Genomic DNA, 16,162 nt, shown 5'->3' with positions numbered 1-16,162 from the left:
AGGCATTCCATGTATCAAGGAAAGTGAAGAGAATGTACAAAATATAGAGAAATTACACCACACTGGCTTGTCTGAAGAAACAGCACTCACATACTTAAAGAAGGTTCTGGTGCCGGAGAGTCAGACTATTAAGTGTCTCTGGGACACGGATATTCTGGTGTGGAGCAGGTTCCTCCATTCTCCTAAAATCCTTCCAATTTCCACGTACACCACTTATGGTTTGTTCTTCAGTTAGTAAGCAGTTAAACAAAATGGCCCATCCATAGCACAGAATACTATTCAGCCAGGACAAAGGAATGGACCATTGATATCCCCAGAAACATGCCGAGAGAAGAAAACCCCGTCAGTCCCAAAGGCAGATGCTTGTGGTCCCTGTTGTACAATGCGGTGGAGTTGATGGAGCTGTGGTGTGTGTGGAGGGGGCGTGGGCTTGTACAGGGACAGCCTGAGGGGTGGTAGGCTGGACTGTTGTGGTGGTGAACACAGGACACGCACAGTGATGACAGTGTGTGGATCGGAATGCTCACACACAGCAACTGCTGTGGGACACAGCCAGGGATGAGAATGAGGTCCGTTTCTGCTTCCTGGGGGTGACCCTGTACTTTCACGAGATGTTCCTTCAGGAGAAGCTGAGGAGAGAGCACAGGGTTCTATTTTGCATGATCTCTTATAATCATTATCTCAGAATTTTAAAAAAGTAGCACGAGGGCATGGTGGCTCACATCTGGGATGCGTGCAGCTCAGGAGGCTGAAAGCAGGAGGATTGTGGTTCGTGGTCTGCAAAAGGCTTGAGGGATCTTACCTCGGCCAGAGCTGACTGTGGCAGTGAGCTTCTGTCATTCAGAAACTGGAGGATCACAGTGGCAGCCCAGGCTAGCTGGGACATAAACATGAGACGCGATTGGAAAAAGAACTACGGAGAAAAGGCCTGGGGTCCTGACCCAAATAACACAGTGCCTGCCTACTCAATGCAAGGTTCCGACTTCAAACTGCACTGTTACTAAAATAATAATAATAATAATAGTCACCATCATCATCATCATCATGGAAGAGGAGGGAGAAGGAAGAGGAGGGAGAATTGGAAAAATGAAATCCTGAGTCCAACTTGTCTGAGAATTTACTAGAATCGTGTCCCTAACATGAGGGCAATGTTATAATCCCTCTTTTGCTGTTCCCACGCCCCCTGTCCAGGGCATGTGCCTCACTGGGCAGTGTTGGTTCTGACCGCAACCCTTCCCGGTGGCCCCTGGGTGATGGAGGCACCGTTCCCAAGGGGCTGGGAGGGAGCCTGAGCCTGGCCGTTGGAGCAGGGAGGGCTCTGGGGAAGTAGATGAAGGCAGAATAGGGGACTTGTCCAGCCTGGACAAGGATGGTCTGGAGCCCTCCCCCTGGAAAGCACCAAGGTTGCATTTGCTCAAGGAGGAGGCGCGTGAGTTCTGCCAGCTGGAACTGGAATCAGGGTTCTAGAGAACCAGGCTCACCCTACACTGTCATTGGCCCCAGCCTGGCCTTGAAGTCCTCTTCTCCCAGCCTCGTTTTCCACATTTGAAAGTGGGAATAAAAATAAACTGAATGCAAGGGTATCTAACGAGGCATGGATGAGCTGCTGGACTCGAATGTCCTTAAAAGTCCCTGCAGACTCGACTATTTGTATTCCCCAAGGTCCTGGAGGCCCAGCCAGGCCCAGCAGAGGTTCGGCTGCCAAGGCCAAGGGTGCAGGACGAGGCCCCACCCCGTCCAGTCACAGCCATTGGAGCCGCATAGTGGGTCCTGTGAGGGCGGCATGGGGGGTGGGGTGGGCCCAGAGCTCAGCCACGGGTGCTGTTTGGATGGGGTGTGCTTACAGCACAGGCTGGCAGGAGGCGGTGCAGAGTCTGAGCTCAGGTGCCCAAGGGAGGAGCAGATTCCGGGCTGGGGTTGAGGAGACATGGGAGTGAGTGCTGGGCCAGGAGCCCTGAGGTCTGTGGGCCCGCGAAGGGTCTACATGTACCATGCAGACAGAGGAGGTGAGACAATCGTTCTGGAAGCCCAGATAAGCCCAGTATGTGTGCCGTGTGGCCAGAAGGAAGGCCACCAAGTGCTGGGGGCCGTGGGGGACCCCCAGCCACTGGAGACAGATGCTGCCGAAGCTGGGTCTGAGATCCAGAGCCAGCTTGGGACTTGGTCTCTGGTCCCCACCCAGCCCCAACTCTGTCCTGTGCTTCCTGAGCTTCTGTCCTCTCTCTGGGATGAAGGGCTGGTAAGTTGGTCCAAGGGAACTGTTCATCACCAACAGGAAGAGTGGAGGAATGGGGCCGATATCCATGCTTTGCAGTGACTTTGGTTTTGTGCATGTGTGTGTGCGTGTATGGGTGTAATGAGCAAGTATCTGTTCCATAGGACTCAGGTGTCCTTCAAGGGATGACTCCAAGACGATGTTGACACCACAGTGCTCAGGTCCCCAGCCTCTCACCGAACCTCTGCACAATCCTTCGTATACTTTGTGTCACTTCTAGATCACTTCCAGCATCTGCTCCACTGAACATGCTATGCAAATCACTGCTGTGCTGTGGTTCTCAGGAAACGGTGACAAGACAGAAGTCTGCAGGCTCCATTCAGGCACCTCTTCCCTTAATTCTTTGGGTCAGCAGACAGTCGAATCTATGGGTGCGGACAGCACCATGGCTTAGCTGCACTTTGCAGGAGACTTTGTCTAAACAAAACCAATAGTTGGCCCATAAAAGTTAGGAAAGAAATAAACAGACAATACTTCAGGAGCAAGTTGACCCTAGTATTCTTTAGCATAATATTTTTTCTAGTGAGCAATAAGTTGAAGGGCCCAAATGCCCTCTATGAGCCACCTAAGTCCTTTAAACTTCTGATCCCCAGGCCAAAAGTAGTGCCACCAACGTACTTTCTGCCCCCCGCACCTCCCTCAGGAGATGCAGGCTTATAACTCCTCTGATGAGTTTCCTGTCCAGCATGTCTGAAGTCAGACAAGATATTCTGAGAGATGTAAAATAAGAAAAATGAATGCTGAGCACCGTCTGTGGCTCCGTCACAGGTTCAGAATTGGCTGAGAACCTCTGAATCTTGTTAAGCCAGGATGACAAATATAGCACAGGTTGGCACCTGAGATGGTGGGGGTGGGGGAATGGTGTAGCCCGGCCCCTCCCACCTCATCTCCTTCTCATTTGGCTGGCTTGGTGGCTACTGCAGACACACATCTGAAGAGTGTGTGCACCCTCCACTCCCCTACACAGGAGCGAGCGTTCTGCAGAGATGCATGCTTTGCATACAACAGCACCCCCATGAGCTATGGTCACGGGAACGGTCTTGCCTTGAGTGTGGGAGGGAACAGAAGTACATCCGTGATCTGCCCAGTAGAAAGAGAGGTGCATTGTTCCAGCAGGAGGCTCAGAGGACCCTGCTGTTCTTAGGCTGGGATTTCCAGCCTAACCGAGAATCCAGAGGAACTGGCCAGGGCCTACGGTTTGTGGCAGATGTCTCCTCCTTGGGTAGGGCCTTCATTTTGAATTCAAAGTAGCCTTATGTGCAGTCTGGGCGCCCAGTGAGTGTTCAGACACTCACAGAAGAACGAACGAACGAACCAAATGTAAGTGAAGAAGACACACCTGCCTGTCTCGTGCTGAGAATGCCCAGGTACCCAGTGGAGACCTGCTTGGCCTGGTTCTCTCCTGTGCTACAGGGATAGAGTTGGTGACAAAGAGTGTGGTGTTTGGGGCACACACCTGCTATCCAGTGGACAGACTTTGGGTGGGCTACTAAAACTCTCCATGTCTTGCTTCCTCCAATACACAATTCCCTGCAGCGTCCGGGTGAGAACATGAGTTGCTTCTGAGAAGACTTGGTGCTGGCAGTGGAGAGAGTTCAGGCTCCCACAGTAATTCTTACTAACCAGCTCCAAGTCATTGGAAGATCACATCACTTTCTGCATAAAGGTTTTCCTACAGCTGTCTAGGGTCAAAATTTTCTGCTTGATTTGGGAAAAAAACACAAAAGAACCTTTGAGCAACTTGTGCCTAAAAGCAAGTCCTGTACCCTGGCTCGGAGATGATCTTGTTTCTGTAATAATTAGTCTCGGCCATCCAGTCTGGGGTGGGTGGGGGTGATGAATGAGGAATCCGTTGAATCTGTTGTATTTTTTCCTCCAGAAGTCTTGTTGGTGGCAATTCTACCTATTGTTAGGAAGGTGAATTTGGCTTTCCACCAAGAGCATCTGCCACAAGCAATCTTTCCCACTGGGAGACAGGGTCATACTGCACTGGGGTCTCCTGGGGTATGTGTCAGTTAAGGCCACAAGAAATCCCTTTGTGGGTTCCAGCCTGGGGTGAAGATGTGTGTGTGTGTGTGTGTGTGTGTGTGTGTGTCCGTGTCTGTCTTTGTGTGTGTGTGTCTGTAAGTCTGTGTCTTTGTGTGTGTGTGTCTGTGTGTATGTCTGTGTCTGTCTTTGTGTGTGTGTCTGTCTGTGGGTAGGGATAGACAGAAGACAGAGGTAGAGGAACTGCTGATCCTTGGATCTTCTGAATAACTAAGGGAAGAACATAGTTCCTTCTCTGTGTTTAGAAGCACAGTTCTGGTGTGTTCTGGAAATCTCCTCATGGGGCATCTGAGGCCCCTTTTGGAGAAGAGGAAGGTATCTTTAAGGGTGACTTGGCTATTGGGGAGCACCTTTCTCCCCAGAAACTGAGACTCTCTCACTTTAACACACAGCAGACTTTCCTCCTGATGCCTGGCTCTGTGTCTTTAAGACAATAATTGCTGAATTGAAATTTGAGACTGTTATCTTAATAACCAATTACTCAAATAACTTTGAAATTGGCTTAAATTGGCTCGTCATGCTACATTTACCTGAATCTTTTTATGGGAAAGTTAGGAACAAGAAAAAAATTTTTTTCTTGGCAGTCTGATTTGTTTGGTATTACTGATGGACCTTGTTTGTGACAAACAAAGAGGATCTGATGGCCTTGGTCGGCTGTGCCTCCTGCTCGGGCCTATGACCTGGCCAGACACTGTGTGGAGCTTTGCCTGCCCAGGCCCAGCCTCACCGCTCTTGGGAGTCCTTACCAAAATAAGGCTGTGTGAAGAGTGCTAGAGAGAGCGGGTAATTATATGTCATGTTCATCAAATAAAATTCCCTCTTCTTTGCCGATGATTTAAATCTCATTGACATATTTTCCTTTTGGAAAATAGTAGCTGAGGTGATGCAGTTTTAATTTTCCTCTCTTGGAACAGTTATAGGAGCTTAAAGGTGAGAGTCACAATCTTTAAACTAAAGGAATTCTCCATTTATTAGTGGTTGGAACGAGAGCACAGGAGGAGAGCTGGGAGCGGTGTACTTGGGTTTTATATATAGCTATAAAGCCAGTAATGGAATATTACATCTTTTTCTCTAATACAGTCTTATATCCCCTCATTTTTCTCATTGTCTAAACGAAAGTAATGGAGGTTTCTTTTATCTTCAAACCTCACTGCCCCCCCCTTTTTTTGCACTGTTACAAATGTTGCTTTGGAAACATCGGACTGATTTTTGCAGTAAAATTTGCGTTGTTTTTCTGAAGCTGAGGTTCTTCAGGATTGCACATGGTGGCAAGCAGGCGGGCAGAGTGAGGGCATGGAAGCCAGGCTGGAGACGTGTGGGCCGTCCTCAGGACCCTCCGTTTCATGGGGCAAATCACTTCTCTAAGCCCATCCCAGATGCGTGGGTCTTAACCTGGCTCCACTGACCTGCAGAAAAGCCCCGTCATAACACAGAGGCATTTCTATTGTACGGCATTGGAAGAAACTGGGGAAGAGGACAAAGGGTTTCTGGGGTCGGTACTGATCCCCAACTATAACAGAACAAATGGCTCCTTTGAGGCCCACACTGTCCTCTGGGGAAGGAGCAGTCGGTGCTGTGGGGCGTCACAGGAAGGCAGGGTGGGCGGAGAGCTGGAGTCTGGATTTCCTTGTGATCCTGGAGCCGCTGGATGTGGGGGCTCACCCACAATGGGGGGGAGGGGTGGAAGGAGGGGTATGGATAAGGGACTGTCAACCTGCTCCTCCATGGAGCACTCTGGGACTCATGCCGTGGGGAGACTGTGACCCCCAAAACTAGTCTTCGCTAGTGGGGCCCTGATGAGGACTTTCCACTGCTTGCAGTTCTGTTCTTATTTGCAAAGCAAAGGCAGACTGTGCTTCCTGCCTCCCTCCACAGTGGAATGTGTAAAAGTACGGAATGGACTTTGGAAATAGTGAAGTGCTGTATATGAATATGAAATATTAGAGCCTTCACGATGCACCAAGATTTCCAACCTCATAATTTACCTCCAACTCCAGGAGGAAATCACCTTGTCATAAAAACATCTTGGAATGGCAATCCATTATGCTTCTATGCGGGGAGAAAATGCAGAGAGGTTTCCAAAAGCACGGGATTATAAAACCGTAAAAGAATCTCGGTTCAAAAGCCCTTGAAAACTGCTGGACTGAGCTTTAATAATTCAAACAATTCAGCCAAAGTTTTTCTTTCTCATGTAATAAAACATGTGTTTTGGACAAACCAGATAATGTGTCATAAAAAAAAAAAAAAAGCTCGGGCGGGATCCAGAGAACACGGATCCTGAGTCTTGGAGTCTTTTCCTGCTCACACGCCGCTGGGCTTACAGGATGTTTGGGGGTGGAGAGGGGGAAGCTGGCAGGTTCCTTGGCCATCACAGCTTTCCTGGCTTCGCCTCAAATCCTCTTCTCCTCCTGTCCCTGTTTTCTTCTGGAGCCCATGTTCTCCCAGCTGTCCCCTGACCTCCTCTCCCTCTGCGTCCCTGGTCCTTCGTGCTCAGAGCCAGGGAACCCAGTGTCTTTGGGTGGCTGTGACTAGAGGGTGGAAGACTGGAATAGACCAGAGCTCAGGGCTCCGGAGAACAGGGCTATGGAGAGATGAAGACCATGTTCAAATATTTCTGGCTCTCTGTAGACTATTCTAATGATTTTGGCAATGACACAGTGACTGACGATTTTGCAAAAGAATACATTTTTTTCCTTTCTGGAAACATTTTAATATGAGAAACAGGTTTGCAATCCTCCAAAATGAGAAACCCAAGACTGTGGGTAGAGGCTACCTCCAAGGGATGGAGGTGAACACAGTTTCTAGTGTAACCACGTTGTAACTTTCCTGTTCCATGACAAAGACAATCGTATTTATTAACATATCAGCATTTCTGTGGTACCTTGCCATGGATTTAACTGGGGAAATTTGCTCCTGTAGAACAGAAAATCTGGGTCTTGATTTGTGGGAATCCCAAGTGGTCATAGGAAGTCTGTGCAAGTGGTGACATATTTTATATGAGGAAGAGTTTAATTCAAGGAACAAACTTTGCATCGAGATGCCTGAAACTTGATGCTGGGAACAATAAATAAGTTTACCCGGCTTGGAGGGCAAAGCTGGATCATCACTCCACTGCCTTTAGGCTAAGGTCAATTGAAGACACACCTGAACTGGTGGTCCCCCAAGTGGTAGAGAAGTCCTAGCTGTGATGGCTAGCCAAAAAGTTAGCACAATTCTCAACAAGGAGGCTGGACATGGCATCTCATTTCTGTAATTTCAGCTGCATGGGAAGGATGAATAAGAGGATGAGGGTCCAAAACCACCTACAGGCAACAAAAGAAGCAACCATGCCGCTGCCCCAACCCTAGCGAAAAATTAAGATAAAGGTCTGGAGGCCTGGTGCAGGTGATAGAGCACCTGCCTAACACGCGACAAGCCCTAAACTCAAATCCTAATACCACAGAAAAGAGAAAAAAAGTCCCCCTTGGTGGTACTCTGCATTTGGAGTCTTGCAGGCTGCAGCATCCACTGGCTGACAGGGCAATAGCTCCAAGGGACAAGGTGGAAACCCTGGACACTCAGAGGCCATTGTGAGACACATGCCCCGTACATTTCACGTCCACTGGTCTACGGAGCCTCGCTGGTTCTAGAAGTTACAAAATCATGGGCTCCAAAGGCACAGAGACATCTTACTGTTTTATTTGGGTCCATTCCACAGTGTGAGCTGTTGGAAGGATTAGGGGTTTATGGTAATCCTCCTGTGTTTTTAAAGTTCATACAGTGCACAGGATGGAGCCTCCCATCTTGGCCCACCAGTGAGTGTTGCTGCTGCTTCTACAACTCTCGTCTCCTACAGACTGGAACAATGTCACAGTCACAGGATCTTCCCAAAGCAAATCAATGGCTCAAGGGTTACATTGAACAAGTATGGCTAGGGGAAACAGCAGAGGCCATAGCAGAGGGAAAACCTATAAAAAGGGATCCACAGGGGCTGGGAAGGTGGCTCAGCGGTAGAGCGCTTGCCTTGCATGCCTGAGGCCCTGGGTTCGATTCCTCAGCACCATATGAGCAGAAAAGGCTGGACATGGTACTGTGGCTCAAGTGGTAGAGTGCTAACCTTGAGCTGAAGAGCTGAGGGACAGCGCCCAGGCCCAGAGTTCAGGCCCCACAACCGGCAAAATATATACATACATACATACGTACATATACATACATATATATATATATATATATATATATATATGTATAACTAGCTGGTTAGCTCGGTTGTTTAGAATGTGGTGCTAAAGGGATCCATGTGAGGCCCTCAGGGGGGACTAAAATGTCCCAAGACAGAGATGCTAGAAACTTCCTCAAAAGATGCTGCATTAGAAACTTTCTCAAAAGGTGCTACATGCATGAATATGTTACAATGAAGCTCATACTTTTGTATAGTTTAGATATGCTAACAAAAATGATGCTAGACACACTGGCCCTGGTAGATCTGGTTTTCCCAGAGCCTGGTTCACAGCCAGTTAGAAAATTTTGCAGGGTAGGAGGTGGAGGATCCTTATCACCTATCTTCACGCATGCCATGACTCGCCAAGCCCTAAAAACAAAGATTTCAAACGGAACCCCCCCTTTAAAGCCAAAGCCTTCAGTTAAGAAAGAGGCAAACCCTCAATGAAGGATGTAGCTGGCCACTTGGCACCACAGGTCATCAAGCCCTACATCTGGCACCATGTGGAAGGCGGCTGAGCTGGGGGAAGCTTCCAGTAGATGTCCACATGAACTGTTTCTCTGCTTGCCTGGGCTGCAGGACAACTGTGCTGGAGGCAGGGGTCAGGGTGTGAGGGAAAGCAGGCATCTTCAGTGAGTTGAAACCTCTTATCACCACAGGGTTTCACTATGGGGGAAGAGATTTTAATTTGGTTAATGGTGACTTTGTACACCATGATGAGGTTGAGGACTTTGTTCTGCAGTGAGATGTGCAAACGTGTTGTAGTTAAGCCCACCTGGCTGTGCCTGACCTCAGTTCGGACTCCGCCTCACACCCCCAGACCAGCTGATCCCGAATGAGGGCACAAAGGTGGTTCCAAGCTCCAGCAGACGACACTGCCTGCTGAGGGTACACAAAGAAGGCCGAGCTTTCCACCAGAACTACTGGAAAGCACAACTCTCTGGATGTGGGATAGGATGAAAGCTCTGCTTGACTGAGCCTTCTGGAGGGTTCTATTCCCGAAACATGGCTGCAAAAGCTGCCTTCTCAGATTGCATAAACCCAGTGTGTTAGGGCTGCGGCATGAGTTTTAATGGGTATGCTCAAATGACAGAAGTTGTTTTAAAGATTAAACTGTGGCCCAAACACAGGAATCAGCAGTGTTTACTTTCTCTAATGCTTGATGATTTTATTGTATATTGACAAAAGAACTTGATTACGTGGGGCTATGGGTATTGGATCCTCCAAATCTGTCTAAATGCTGAAACAAAGTATATAAACTTTTTCATAGCTAAACACCCAAACAATGGATTAAGAATCCATTCACCATTAGCTCTCAGTTTGAAAGATAATTCCACATTCCAGTTGTTGAGTAAAACAAACACATCAAAAGCAGTCGGCAGAAAACCGAGGAAGCCCCGTGAGAAACCTCGGGGTCACAGCATCTCCGGGTTCACCATCACCCCCAAATGTCCAGAACCAAAAAAGTCAGATAACCCAAGCAATGTCTAGTGGACAATCAGGAAGGCTAGCAAACAACTGATTCAAGACTGGGGCTCCCATACTGGAATATCTTTGAAAGAGATTTGGAACACTACTGTCATATTCCCTGACCCCAAACAATTACCTTTGCTGTTGGTTTCAGAAATACAGCATTCAAGTGAATGGGTCAGCTACAGAATCCCCTAGTAGTGAGAGACTAGGAGGAAAGTCATTGAGGATGCCTCTTCCACAATACTTCAATGTAGAGGAGTAACGCCGATGCAGGAGCTTCTTGAGGCAGAAGGGAAGTGCTGTAAAGGAAATTCTAATAATAATCTTGAAGTAAAGTAATAAATTATTCCTAGCAAGGCAAGAAGTGGGGGGGGGTTGGGAAGAGGGAAATGAGTCATTCCCAGAGCCCCATCTGAGGAGCAGGGGGTAGAGAAAGTAACCGAGAGGTCAGAGGCTAACATGGAAGCAGGGGATATTTTTCAGGAGATCTTGGACTCTGTTTCTCCATCATCCTAGAGCAATATTTGTCTGATGACGTTTCCCACAAACAGGAAGCTTTCTCAGCATAAAACAGAGGCTGTGCCCAAGGGAGGACCAGCGAGCCACCTCTCTGATCCAGGCCTGCAGAGGAGGGAAGAGTGGAGTCACAGCCGCGTTTGGCTTCCTTCCTGAGAGGTCTAAGATCTTCCTCAAAGGTCTCAAGGCCCCGTTGGGGTACAGATGGAAGGTGGTGGACCTGCCCCAAGTTTGCACATAACCCCAACACTTACACATTTTGCTTATTGCTCCAAGGCAATCTGTGTTAAAGGAATGAACAGTAGGGAATATGTCATCCAGCCGTCAACATGGGTCTAGGGACAGAGGCAATGGGAGGGAAGAGTGGGGAGAGAAGAGGCCCAACTTCCAAAACAGCAAGACCCAGTGGGAGTGCATAGCCCAAGGCGGGGACAAGGGACTGGTGGGAAGGTAATCAGGAGAACACCCAGGGGAGGAAGGAGACTGGCCAATCTGTGCTAACGGCACACTTGTTGGGGACAGGCCAGGGAGAGGCATCCTGGAGGGGTGGAGGAGGCTCCTGGGAGATACCCAGTGTGGTCGAAGCGTGAGAGGCGAGGTTCTTTATCAGGAGGTATGCAGCCCCACCCAGGCAAAGCCCAGTGAAAATGTGCCCCCCAACCAAGTGAGGCTACAGAAGAATCTTCATCACTACAGGCTTGGAACAAAGAAACTTGATGCTCCTCCTACATTCACCGCCGGCACTGACCAGGCAGGTGTAGGACAGTAGACCTCCAATATAGAAGGTAACCAAATGAAGGGCCTGAAAAGATGATACAGCTCTATAAGGTAAAAACACAAATGTGCCTTCAGTTAGTTAAACCAATATAGGTCTAGGCAAATAGAAGAAACAGTGCAAAAAGAAATGCAAGTGGTAAATCCAAGTACATCATAAGGCACCAATGCAATTAATTCTCCCATTAAATATAAGAAACATCTCTGAGGTGGTGTGGTGGTGCATGCCTGAGTTTTCAGCTACTTGAGAGGTGAGTTTTTGACTAGCTCAGGCAAAAGTTGCAGGAGCCTCTCAAAATCAAAAGAAAACGCATAATAGCATAGCTGAAGAGGTAGAATGATTGCACAGCATATGTACAACTCCAGTTTCAATCTCTAGTTCTGAACAAAATACCCTTCTTCCTGGTTTTTCAGGCCCAGTCAGATGGAACCTATTTGTTCAAGTCTTTTTCTTCTATTGGTAGATGACCACCTTAGGCCATAGTGCCTTTGGCATTTGCCATGAGCACAAGGCTTCTGGCCCTTCGATCCATGTGATGTTTCCATGTGATCAGCAAGGGAACGGGTGATTCTACAATTCTCTTCACCACTCAGGTGAAGAGAAACCTAAAACTTGTCATTTCTAATGAGTTAATCAGGCTTTTCTCATCCCCACCAATCCATTGATTAGTAGGGAAACAAGCAACTGAACACCTGCTTCACCTTGTCTAGACCCAGTGCTGGGAAGGTCTTTCCAGGTGGCTGTCTTCTTGGCCATTGCTGCCAGGCTGCCTGCCCGTGTGGAGGGTGAGGAAGGGTTCTAGGTAAAGTGAGTGGGCCACTGGGTATGGGTTTTGGTGGGAATGTTGTTGCTGGACTCTCTCTCTCTTTGGTGGGAATGTTGTTATTGCTCTCTCTCTCTCTCTCTCTCTCTCTCTCTCTCTCTCTCTCTCTCTCTCTCTCTCTCTCTCTCTCTCTCTCTCTTTCTCTTTCTGGATCACTTCCTGTCCACCATGAGGAAAATTTGCTCCTTCTCCACATTCTTCTGCCACCATGATATTCTGTCCAGGTGCTTTGCACTAAGCAACCAGGGTCTGCACAATCTGAAGCTGAGTGCCAATAGAAACCCTCCTGCTGTTTCTGTCTTCTCTTCTTGGGTTGTTTATGTCAGATGTCTTGTCTCAATTATGTGAAAATAACTCAGATAATAAAAGAAGTCAAGGGGAGGACCAATAACACACCACGGCGAAGAGCTTGGGCACAGCCTTTCCCTCTGCTGATACTCAGCAGAGCAGCTGCCAAGCTGGAGCCAGATATGTGATCCACAGGGATACAGGATGCTGATGGTTCAGGAATTCAACGAACAATAGTCTAGGGGGAAAATGCTTGTGGTGTATTAACTCATGAGAAAGGAACCCAGGATTTTGTTACTGGTTTAAATACAAAGAGGAGAAACTCAGCGGTGGAGGTTTGCATTAGAGAGGCTCAGTCCTGTTTCTGGCAATCTGAGCTGTGCTGAGTTATTAGGGGGCTGGCTCGTGAGAAACGTGATGGAGCTCCACTTGCCATGGACTTTGATCTGGGACTTGGCTTCCATTTGTCTGTTTTGTAAGCAATGAGTTTCTACTCTCTGCTGTTTGGCATCCTCCTCCATTGCTGCAAGAGTGCACTTGGTACTTACAGGATTGTCAGCATCGCAAAATTAGCATGGAATGACCCACTGTGATATAAATAATACTACTGCTGCGGCCACAGTAGATTAGCTCCATTCGCCTTTGGGCTTGACTGGAAGAATTGCTACTTTTTCTTCAGTCCCTTCCCCAACAAATAAGTAAATAAAAACAGGCAGCCACATTTACCTTCAAATCCACAAACTCAAAGCACCTGTGTTTAATTTTCATTTCTGAGATGCAAAACTTCCGTGCTCCTGGCCCCTACTATGTCAAAAATGCACAGTGGCAGATTGGCAGACTGGGCTATTAATACTGTGCTATATGTGTTACAGATGTTGCATAAATGAATGGTGTTCTATCACTGCTTCTTGACACGGGGGCCTGTGGGGTGGGAGGCTAAGACCCAGATCTGTCTACAACCTGCCCGTTCTGGAAACAAAAGAGGGGAGGGGGGAGTGGCCCCTTAGAGCAGAATCACATTCCAGCCTGCAGAGCCAATTTTTCAGATGCTCAGTCTTTCCTGTTCCTTGTTCCTCCACTCAGACCTCATCTGGCCACGATGAAAAATGATGTGATGTATTTTTTTTCTTCCCTTCTGACAAGCATCCTCTTCTACAAGGCAATGTGGTTCATTGATTCCAACTCCAAAAAGGTCAACAAATGAGGAACGAACAATTTTTGGAAGCGGCCCAGGAAAAACTTTCAACTTGGACCACATGAGCCCAGAAAAACAAAACTGCTAATTGTTACTCTTTCTGTAGCTTTCAGGTTTCTAAGGACTCTAGGGTATGTGTTTCAGTATGTGTACTTTTTATATTAAAATATTGTCAAGCCACCAGCTGAAGTGTATATCAAGTATCCTTCTGCAGATGGACAGTAGACTTAAATTTTGACAGCAGACAGCTGTAGGATTTCTTCAACTTAATTCAAATAATGAAATCAATAGGTTATGCTATAGTTTCAAGTTTCCCCAAACAAATTTATATGAAAAATGATATTAATTTATCTGTGATTACTTCAGCCAAGAAATAGATTTTTCTCTGTCACTTCTGAAGGGTAGAGAGAAAAAAAAAAACTGCACTACTACAAAAAAATGTAGCTGGAATACTTGAGGGATCTAATAAACAAAATGTGCCTTTTCGGTTTAGATTAATCACAATTGCCTTGTTTATCCATTCTGGAGTAGCGACAAGTTTTGAAATGCTAATAAATTAGGTCTCCTTTTTATCCCTCTGCTTTGGAGAATGGCTTCTTCCAAACATAATACATGTATCGGCACTCTGCCCAAGTTTTTCATTTTCATATACACTTTTAAAAAGCCACACAGCAGTGAGCCTTCTATAGGGTGTTCCAGTACAAGTAAAACCTGAAGGCTAGCAATCCAAATGATGCCAGATAAAATTCCAGTTTCAACACAGCTCCAATTCACACTCATTTCAGCCCATAACCTTCCCCGAACAAGGCAGCCAAAAGATTTAATAGTGTCACCAGTAGGGCACGCGTAAATAGCAATTTTTATTGGTCACTATTTTGGAAATGTCAAGAGGGTTGCAATGTGGTTCTGGTTTGTATTCAACATTCACTTTGCACACTGAGTTGGACCTTGGAAAAGTTAGGTTTTTTCTTTGTGATATATTCTAATTCCACGTGAAAAAGTGTTTCTACCCACGCGACTTCGCTGCTGTGGGACCTGGCGGTGGTGACCATTGCCTAGCCTGTCTTCGCTGCTTTGGGACCTGGAGATTTATTTCCTGGCGGTGGTGGCCATTGCCTGTCCCTGGGTGCCCATGGCCTGGCTCACTGTGTGTCTTCTCCCCGAGGGACCACAGAGTTCTGCTCTCAGGGATGTGTGATCTGAAAAGAGAAATTAGCTTTATGCTTAGAAGAGTTAGAGCTCCGGCGTCCATGGAAGTAGAAAACCACCAGCTGGGCCTGAAGCAGCTAAGAAGGGCTTTGCTGAGTCTAAGTGGAAATGGAGTCAGCGTGGGCCGGCATCCAGGTTGAAGTGCGAAGAGGTCCAGGCTCCAGAGCAGTGTTCCAAAGAACATTCTTAGTGTCAGGGGGAGACACCGCTGCCAAGCGGAGTCTTCGATCTTGAAGCCTTGGTTGGCTCAGCGGGTGCCTGGTTTCTAGAAGGGCTGTGTGTCCGCCCCTCGTTCTGTGATAAAGAGAGGTCTGCTCACTTCCCACGCCACTCAGACATCCAAATGCGACTCTGTGGACGCAGGTCCCAGTCCTTCAGAGCAGCGCAGGTCTGAGAGGGTCCGGCCTGTCTGAGAGGCAGGGGTGAGCGTGGGATTGTGGGGGGACCTGACATTCCCAGCCCTGCTGCCAAGGCAGCCCGCACCCCTCTCCAGACCCACGGGTGCGGCATGTGGTCGGCATTGGTGGGAACGGAACCATTTCCACCCTCACTGCTGCTTCTCTGCGACACAGTCACATCTGCTGTGAAAATGCTCCCACACCCACACCTGTGGGCAGTGGCAGCTCCCCATGTGCCACCTGGCTGGCCAGGGGGACCCTAACTCCCCTCCCCCTCCCTCCCCTCCCCTCCCCTCCCCTCCTCTCACCTCCCCTCCCCTCCTCTCGCCTCCTCTCCTTAATGGCTGCTGTGTGTGAACAGCCCTCAGCTACCCAATGCAGGGCTGGCTGGAATACTGACGTAGATGTGGAGTGAGGAAACCTTCCCTCTTGCTCTCTAGACCAGAACAATCCCTTAAAGACCCTCAAATGCAAAACCAATCTAGGAGGAAAGCCCGTCTTGTTTCAGGAAACTTGAGACTGTTTTCCTCTCACAGAGCCAGCCCAAGTTTTCCCCTTTTTCAGTTATTGACGACTTTCACAAATTTTTAAAATCAAATTGAAAACAGCTGGTTCTCCCCCAAGTGCCGGAACATAAAGAAAATGCTTCCTTTGGTGCCATACCCAGGGAAGCAGGCGGGGTCTAACCTTGGGCTCTGGAGAAGGGGCTCAGGTGCCATAACCCATGGCGGATCACAGTGAGCGCAAAGGTGTTCCTAGCTGCTTTCTCTAGGACCTGGAGCGGCTTTCTGTCATGTGTGTGAGGACAGAAGCATAAAAATGCCACCAGGGGAAGTCTATGTCTCTTTGTCACACCCAGGCTCTCAGGCAAGGAAGATCACTCCCATTCTCCTTTCCAGGAGGAAAAAAAAAAAAAAAAAAAAAGAAGCAGAGCTCTCCCAGCTGTCACTTGTAAACCTGACTGCT

Source organism: Dipodomys merriami, unplaced genomic scaffold (genome assembly GCF_024711535.1).
Source record: "Dipodomys merriami isolate MVZ:Mamm:240054 unplaced genomic scaffold, mDipMer1.0.p SCAF_82, whole genome shotgun sequence".
NCBI classification, from domain to species: domain Eukaryota; kingdom Metazoa; phylum Chordata; class Mammalia; order Rodentia; family Heteromyidae; genus Dipodomys; species Dipodomys merriami.
This window is presented reverse-complemented; position numbering follows the sequence as displayed.